Source organism: Brachycentrus maculatus, unplaced genomic scaffold, assembly GCF_059751285.1.
Source record: "Brachycentrus maculatus isolate JH-2025_06_01 unplaced genomic scaffold, ASM5975128v1 h1tg000236l, whole genome shotgun sequence".
Lineage (NCBI taxonomy): Eukaryota > Metazoa > Arthropoda > Insecta > Trichoptera > Brachycentridae > Brachycentrus > Brachycentrus maculatus.
The window spans coordinates 302,188-311,646 of record NW_028280987.1 but is presented as its reverse complement, the minus strand read 5'-3'; positions in this window follow the sequence as shown (position 1 = coordinate 311,646).

Below are 9,459 nucleotides of genomic sequence, written 5' to 3'. Positions count from 1 at the left end.
TAACTCCTGTAATTGGAGATAATCCAGATTTTGTGAACAAGTATTTGGACACACTCAAAATGTTGTAAATATATTATCTGGTCAAATTATAAGCTTAATAATAAAAATGAAAATGGTATATTCTGGCGTTTCTCATGTGTATGATTATAATCCAGGATTCGGATCTCACATACTAATATAAGAGTTTCTGCTTAATAAAAAGCTTCTTTACATCTCACCAATAGATGTCCCTAGTGAAGTTCTAGTGATTCATGAACAAGGCTTCTAAATTGGTTCATATATATAGAACTTCCAAGAATTTGAGTAGTGTGGTTGTCAATAATGGGTAGAATTGGTGAATGTTACACGTGTGTAAAGTGATCACTTTAAACAGCCTATGACGGTCGTAAGCCCCGTAAATGCCCAGACTTCCATATTCTTCTTCATCTTTGATGAGATGTCAAAAAATAATATTAATTTTTAAATTAAACACAGATTGAAGTATAAATAGATGAAGAAGAATATGGAAGACTGGAAGTCAAAAAGAAATGTATAAAATAACTCATAATTGTAGATAATCCAGAATTGTGAATAAGTATTATGACACATTTTTTAATAGATTTATATTATCCACTGACACTTCGTGATGGAATTGCATTTTTAATATATTATTAGATTAAAACCAATATTTTTAGCTTTTCCACTTTATTTTAATTTGACCAGCGACCGGGTTTCGTCGTTACCGACATCATCAGACTGGTGGGAGGCTATACAAATTATTATGTTATGTATAAAACAAGGCAGGAGTTGTTATCAACATTTGGTTATCAACTCCTGCCTTGTTTTATATATAACATAACAATTTGTATAGCCTCCCACCAGTCTGCTGATGTCGGTAACGACGAAACCCGGTCGCTGGTCAAATACAAATAAAGTGGAAAAGCAAAAAATATTGGTTTTAATCTAATAATATATTACTATGACACACTTAAAATGATGCATATATATTATTTTAGTTGTGTTATATTTCTTCTATTTTTCGTTCGCCTCCGTAGTGTAATGGTAAGCATGCTCGGCTACCGTTCTGGAGGTCCCGGGTTCGATTCCCAGGGGGGGTCAAATAAATATAAGTGATTTTTTCATTCTAATATTTTTTCAATAATGGAACTGGACTGGCAACCTAAAGCGGTATTTTTTAAAAATTTAACATATAAATGTTAAAGATAACACTGTGTTTATATGATGCAGTGCCCTATGCACCATTGGGTACAGAAAAGGTTTAGAAGAAGAAGAAGATTTGGATACATTCAAAATGTTGTATGTTATTTTAGTTATTTTAATGTTATATATCTTCTATGGACGATAACTATGTCACTACCGTACATTAGACCCCCATAAACTCCCATAATGTCACTCTATAGGCAATCACACCCCATAAAGATGACCTAAGCCCATTACATCTCCTCTTCGACATTCAAACTATCACTACTGCTCATTCGGAAAGATATATTAGTACAAATAATTACATATTTACTATTCTTTCTTTGTGCGTCCAGCCGGGAATCACAAAGGATGGGTGTAAAAAAACGACAGGTTTTTTCTTGACTTAAGAGGTGTCTTTGTCGGCATCTCGTTGGCGCCTGCGCAGGTAATGTGACGGCTAACAAGGGATTTGTTCAGTGTTCTTGGGTCTGCCGGCTAAAAAAATGTGTTTCACGGTGTAAATTGATTTAATTCAACAAGTGTTTCGAAGTCTATCTCAAAATGACATCGGACCACCTGAAATAAATTTAAAAAATGTTAAAAAATATTTTTAACACAACTAGGCTTTTTTTCAAGTAAATATAGAGGAAGTGGGGATATGATTTGTCATAGACTGGTTACGTGATCAGTTTACACACCGCTAACTCCTTTCAAGAGCGTCATAAATCAAATAACTTGATTTTTTAGAAGAACGTTTTTAAAGTTTAAAAATATAATACAATGTATTAAAAATCAATATCAAGCCACTTATTGAACTTTTTACCGTGCAACAGATCTTTTTATGTAAAACCTGAATGTTTTTTCTCCATTAGAAAAATATTTAGAATATTTAAAAAAATAATTAAACAATACCTTTTCTTCAAAATGCAAAAACAACACATTCTGCCGTGTAGCGGGTAAATATTAAGTTAAAAATATGGCGCTTTTGCTGGGATATAGTACATTTTCTGGGCATTCGGAAACACGCACAACTGAAAATTGACGATTTTTGATTTATGACGTTCTTGAAAGGAGTGAGCGACACGTGCAGCATTCACTATGATTGACAACCACAATTCTCAAATTTTTTAAACTTCTAGACATTTCTTTTTATTTTTAAATTTATTTAATATATTATTTTTTGACATCTCATCAAAGATGAAGAAGAATATGGAAATCTGGGCATTTACGGGGCTAATATAAATATATTGGTTCAAATATAAAGAACTTCCAAGAATTTGAGTAGTGTGGTTGTTAATAATGGTGAGAATTGGTGAATGTTACACGTGTGTAAAGTGATCACTTAAACCAGCCTATGACGTTCGTCAGCCCCGCAAATGCCTAGACTTCCATATTCTTCTTCACCTTTGATGAGATGTCAAAAAATAATATGAAAATAACTCCTGTAATTGGTGATAATCCAGATTTTGTGAATAAGTATTTAGACTTAAAATGTTGTGTGAAAATATGCCGCTTTTGCTGGGATATAGTGCATTTGAAATTAACTCCTGTAATTGGAGATAATCCAGATTTTGTGAACAAGTATTTAGACACACTTAAAATGTTGTGTGAAAATATGCCGCTTTTGCTGGGATATAGTGCATTTTCTGGGCATTCCGAAAATATACACAACTGAAAATTGTCGATTTTTGATATATGACGTTGTTGAAAGGAGTGAGAGATATGTGGAATTATTGAATTGACTCGTATCATTGTAAATTTAACTATTTTTTTTGTACTTACAAGCTGTATAATTCCAAAAAAAAAAATATATATACCCTATAAATATACATGTCGTCCATCCACTTATGGAACCAATTAGTACGTAATTCGGGAACATCCAGCGCCACACTAATACCTCATTATGTGAGAAAATAAAATCATTAATAATATTGACTTTAAAAATCCTTCGTACCTCATTTAAACATTCATATTTCATCAATTAGGACCTTATACAAAGACCAGCGCGTGGAAATCCTTTGTTGGACTTTTTTTCTAAACAGGTATGGATTTTACGATCATTTCAAAAACCTTCGGGAAGCTAGAATTGCGAAAACATATATGGAGGTCTGCTCCGCGCGTATTCACTGTATTGTAGTATTTAATGTCAGAAAAAGGTCCCTATTTTAGAGTGAAATTGGAGGACTTTAAATGATTATAATTCTGTTTCTACAATAGTTATAAGACATAGGAACACAGATAATATTGTACTCTAATTTATTGCATAGTTTCACGAGTAACCTGCTCCGCGCGTATTCACTGTATTGTAGTATTTAACGTTAGAAAAAGGTCCCTATTTTAGAGTGAAATTGGAGGACTTTAAATTATTATAATTCTGTTTCTACAATAGTTATAAGACATAGGAACACAGATAATATTGTACTCTAATTTATTGCATAGTTTCACGAGTAACCTGCTCCGCGCGTATTCACTGTATTGTAGTATTTAACGTTAGAAAAAGGTCCCTATTTTAGAGTGAAATTGAAGGACTTTAAATTATTATAATTCAGTTTCTTCTGTATTCACGTGTTGGGTAGGCTGCTGTAATTCGACCGATAAGACGTGAGGGTATATTTCTAGTCGGGATTTGGACATAGGACCCTAAACCATATTAATATCTTTATGATGCATTGTTTTAATTAGTGATTTTCACACTAGGCTTATTATATTTAAAGACTGCAATAAAAGTAAAAAAAAATAAATATTGGATGTTTAAATACATAAAACACAGTATTTTTCCTATTTATTTTACTGTTTTTTCTCACAAAATCTCCATTCTGTGGACATGTAATCTAACTTATTCCGACTGCACTAATGTGCAAATGCAAATAGCCGCAAGTTTAAAACAATAGTTTTGAGATAAACACGTTTATAGTTACCGTAAAAAGATGCTTTTTGCCAACACATGTCGCTCACTCCTTTCAAGAACGTCATAAATCAAAAATCGTCCATTTTCAGTTATGCGTGTTTTCGGAATGCCCAGAAAATGTACTATATCCCAGCAAAAGAGGTATATTTTTAACTTAATATTTACCCGCTACAGGGCAGAAAGTGTTGTTTTTGCGTTTTGAAGAAAAGGTATTGTTTCACAATTTTTTTTAAATATACTAAAAAATTTTCAAATGGAATTTCAAATGGATGTATTTTACCATCGAAACCCACGGAGAAACGTGTCAATATTTAAAAAATCCAATAAAGCTTATGCAAATAAGTACATACATCGCTCACTCCTTTCAAGAACGTCATAAATCAAAAATCGTTAATTTTCAGTTGTGCATGTTTTCAGAATGCCCAGAAAATGTACTTTATCCCAGCAAAAGAGGTATATTTTTAACTTAATATTTACCCGCTACAGGGCAGAAAGTGTTGTTTTTGCGTTTTGAAGAAAAGGTATTGTTTCACAATTTTTTTTAAATATACTAAAAAATTTTCAAATGGAAAAAAAAACCTTCATGTTTTACCTAAAAAGATCTGTTGCACAGTAAAAAGTTCAATAAGTTACTTGATATTTATTTATAATACATTGTATTATATTTTTAAACTTTAAAAAGTTCTCCTGAAAAATCAAGTTTTTTGATTTATGACGTTCTTGAAAGGAGTGAGCGATGTATCGAATTAATACAATTTTGTGGCTATTTGGATAATGAACATCTCGGTAAAGGAAATCAATACAGCAAAATCTGTGATTGTGTATGATAGAGTGAATGCAGTCGAAATGCAATCTCTCAGAAGAATGTGTAACAAAACGATGTATGATAGATGTGCGAATAGTGAAATAAGGAAGGAATGCAAAGCTGAGATAAGCATTATCGATAAAATTAAGAAAGGTGTGTTGAGATGGTTTGGACATGTAGAACGAATGAGTGAGGAAAGAACGGTAAAACAAATTTATGAGGCGAATGTTAGCGGGAAAAGATGCAGAGGAAGACCGAGAAAAACATGGCACTATCAGGTATGCCAAATACTTGAAAGTGGTCAGGTTAGGAGTCGTAACAATCGGCGGGTATGTATGAGGAGATGCATGAACGTGGAAGAGGCGAAGAATGTTTGCAAGGACAGAGTGGTGTGGCGCTCTATTCTCTCTGCCTACCCCTGCGGTGAAGCGGCGTGATGGTTAGTTAGTTAGTTAGTGTATGATAGAGGCTAGTTGTAAGAATGCTGTGCGCCGTGTTATGCCAAACAGCCGCAACTTGAGTTACGGCTAGTTGGCTTTGCACATTAGTGCAGGTACATCTAACACACACTGTTCTACCATTCAGGGAGTAGTCTGACCTCCACACTATGGATAATCCTCCCCTACACTCCACACTCGTTCCGACTGCAGGTACATCTAGAATACAATGATTTTTCTACCTCTGTCGCGTTTCTAGCGCCTAATTGGTACGCAAGTCTCTGCCTATGTCATTACTCTAAGGGTACGTCTGCCCTGGCCGGGATTTGAACCCGAGACGCGGTGATTTGAGCCATTAGCGCGTCGCCACGCCCCACCATTGATACGTCGGTCTCCTGGCGCCCGCCGTTCTCAATAAAAACACACAAAAAGATGTAAAAAAGGATACACACACCTTTTCCCGAGCGCCGGACTTTTGGCGGCGTGCGTTTGCCGAATCGTCGGCAGAAGTTATAATGACACAGTGCTAAGACAAGGAAATTGCGATCTGTTATCGCCGGTTCGATTCCAAGTAGAAAATAGCCGATAGAAAGATTTGCCAAAAGCGTTTGAATGAACAAAAATGGTTGTCCTTACAAATTTCTTTAATGTTTTTCGCAGATACTTTATGGCACATTTTACGATATTTATAATTTTTTATTTTTTTTTCACTGTAATATTTATTCAATATTACCCTGGACTGGTACTTGAAGCGGAGGGCTGATCACCTTTCCTTCATGTGTAAACGATCAAGATAACACTGCGTTTATATGACGCAGTGCCCTATGCACCATTGGGGTGCGGATACGGGTTTTATTATTATTATTATTATAAAATTAAACAACTTTGTTTTATTTATTGACTTGGCGTTTAATTTGTAGAACTCCATTTTAATTTATGTATTAATTTTAAATCAAACACAGATTTTTTGAGTCTACTAAGTTGTATTTTATTAACAAAAACACATAAAAAATTATATTGTGACAATTGTTTCGCCTTGTTAGGGCATTATCAAACGAATGTCAACAACATTCGTTTGATAATGCCCTAACAAGGCGAAACAATTGTCACAGTATAATTTTTTATGTGTTTTTTGTTAATAAAATACAACTTAGTAGACTCAAAAAATCTGTGTTCGATTTAAAATTAATACATTAACTTTGTTTTAACTACTTTTTTTAATTATTAGTACACTTTAACCTACCGGTTTCGACAAGAACCTTGTCGTCATCAGGGTTTATCAAATTCTAAAACATTAAAAACATTAAAATACTCACAATTTATTACATTGTCTTACCAAAAACTAAATCCTAACATTTAGGACTTAGTTTTTGGTAAGGGAATGTAATTTATAAATTAAATTAATAAAATAAATGTAATCTATAAAATAAATTTATATGTAATCAATAAAAAAGTGGTTAAAACACGGTTGTTAAATTTTATTAACAACTGTGTTTTAAGTCCTATAAGTAACAAATATTCTTTTACAACATTTTGAGTGTGTCCAAATACTTGTTACAAATCTGGATTATCTCCAATAGTAGGAGATATTTTTCAATAAGAGATTTTCTGCTCAATAAAAAGCTTCTTTTCATCTCACCAATAGATGTCTCTAGTGAAATTCTATTGATTCAAGAACAATGTTTCGAATTTGGATCATATATATATATAATAATAAAACCCTTATCCGCACCCCAATGGTGCATAGGGCACTGCGTCATATAAACGCAGTGTTATCTTGATCGTTTACACATGAAGGAAAGGTGATCAGCCCTCCGCTTCAGGTACCAGTCCAGGGTAATATTGAATAAATACGACAGTGAAAAAATCACTTATATTTATTTTACCCCCCTTGGGAATCGAACCCGGGACCTCCAGAACGGTAGCCGAGCGTGCTGACCATTACACCACGGAGGCGGACATATATATATATATATATATATATATATATAGAACTTCAAAGAATATGAGTAGTGTGGTTGTCAATCATGGGTAGAATTGGTGAATGTTACACGTGTGTAAAGTGATCACTTAAACCAATCTATGACGGTCGTAATCCCCGTAAATGCCCAGACATCGATATTCTTCTTCATCTTTGTTGGGATGTCAAAAAATTATATTTGTTTTTACATTTTGCCATATTATTCTTCAACATAGATGAAGAAGAATACGAAAGTCTGGATATTTACAGGGCTCATGACTTGTCATAGGCTGGTTAAGTGATCGCTTTACACACGTGTAACATTCACAAATTCTACCCATTATTGACAACCACACTACTCAAATTTTTAGAACTCCTATATATATGATCATTCTCATGACACAGTACATATGAGTTCACAACATTTATTAGGTTGTTAATAATACCTACCTACTTATGTAGAACGGTGAACGTCTCGTTAAGTGGTCGCTTAAACCAGTCAATGACTGATTGTAAGCTCAAATGCCTAGATTCCAATAATATCTTAGGAATAATTTCTTCATCTCTGTTGAGATATCGATAAAATGACAAAATATTCATTTTTAAAGATATTTACCTATTTCCCTCAATGATTCATAATTCAAACTAAAGATTGCGGTTAAATTATGATTTTTACTAACCTTAGTTTAGGGTAGATTTTCGATATTCGTACAATTCTCAATTCGTAAAATTTGACATTTTTTCCCCTACTTTCAAGCCATTTTTCACTCTAATATTTATTCAATATTATCCTGGACTGGTTACCTGAAGCAGAGGGCTGATCACCGGCTGTATTTAACGATGCAGTGCCCTATGCACCATTGGGTCCAAATAAGGGTTTGAAGAAGATGCACGAGGAAACGCACGAGTATTTATGACAAGACGCAATGTCAGATTAGTGTGGCGTTCCATCCTCTCTGCCTACCCCTACGGGAGAGTGGCGTAATGGTAGGTTTTTTTACAACAATGATTGCTAGTTTTGACAATCTTCGAAAATCATATTTATTTTGTATAAATTAAATTAAAAATTAAATAAATATGAGAATGGAACCATTCAGACTCCCCCACATTGCACTGTACGGCCAACCCCAAGGTAGACGATTCCTGGGCAGACCACCAAAGAGATGGAGCTGGGAATCGACATCGCAGGAGGCTAATCCCTCTTGAAACAAGCCACAAGGCCTACATCAAGAAAAAGAAGAAGATATCTAGGATTTCCAAAAACTGTTGTAGTGTGGTTGTCAAATGGGCGACAAACGACAGGTTATAAGCCCTGCAATACCTAGATTTACATATTCTTCTTCATTCACATATGTTGAGAAGTCAAAATGGAGCAAATATAAAATTTTTCATTGTCAGGATGTCTGACATTGTTAAAATGATGGAATAATTCAATAATAAAAATATTTAAACGATTCGGTATTCGTATGTGTGAACGAATAACGAAATTCAACCATACTATTAATATACCTGCATATTAATAATCAATATTCTGAAAAAATTAACCACACTCTGGGTCTCAATACTAGGAACCCGATGTCTGAGATCATCCGTCTTTTTTAATCATTTAAATGTTAACCTTTCGAAATAATTTTTACACGATGACTATCCAAGGGTCTATCTGACCTCATAACAGTAGGTTTTATTTTGTTTATGAGTAGCTTTATATATAATTAAAACACACTATTTATTAAAAAATATATACATATATTTAGCAACATTTTGAGTGTGTCCAAATACTTGTTCACAAAATCTGGATTATCTCCAATTACGGGAGTTATTTTCATATAATTTTTTGACATCTCATCAAAGATGAAGAAGAATATGGAAGTCTGGGCATTTACGGGGCTGACGACCGTCTTAGGCTGGTTTAAGTGGTCACTTTACACACGTGTAACATTCACTAATAGACGTCACTAGTGAAGTTCTAGTGATTCAAGAACAAGATTTCTAAATTGGTTCATATATACAGAACTTCCAAGAATTTGAGTAGTGTAGTTGTCAATAATGGGTAGAATTGGTGAATGTTACACATGTGTAAAGTGATCACTTAAACCAGCCGATGACGGTCGTCAGCCCCGTAAATGCCCAGACTTCCATATTCTTCTTCATCTTTGATGAGATGTCA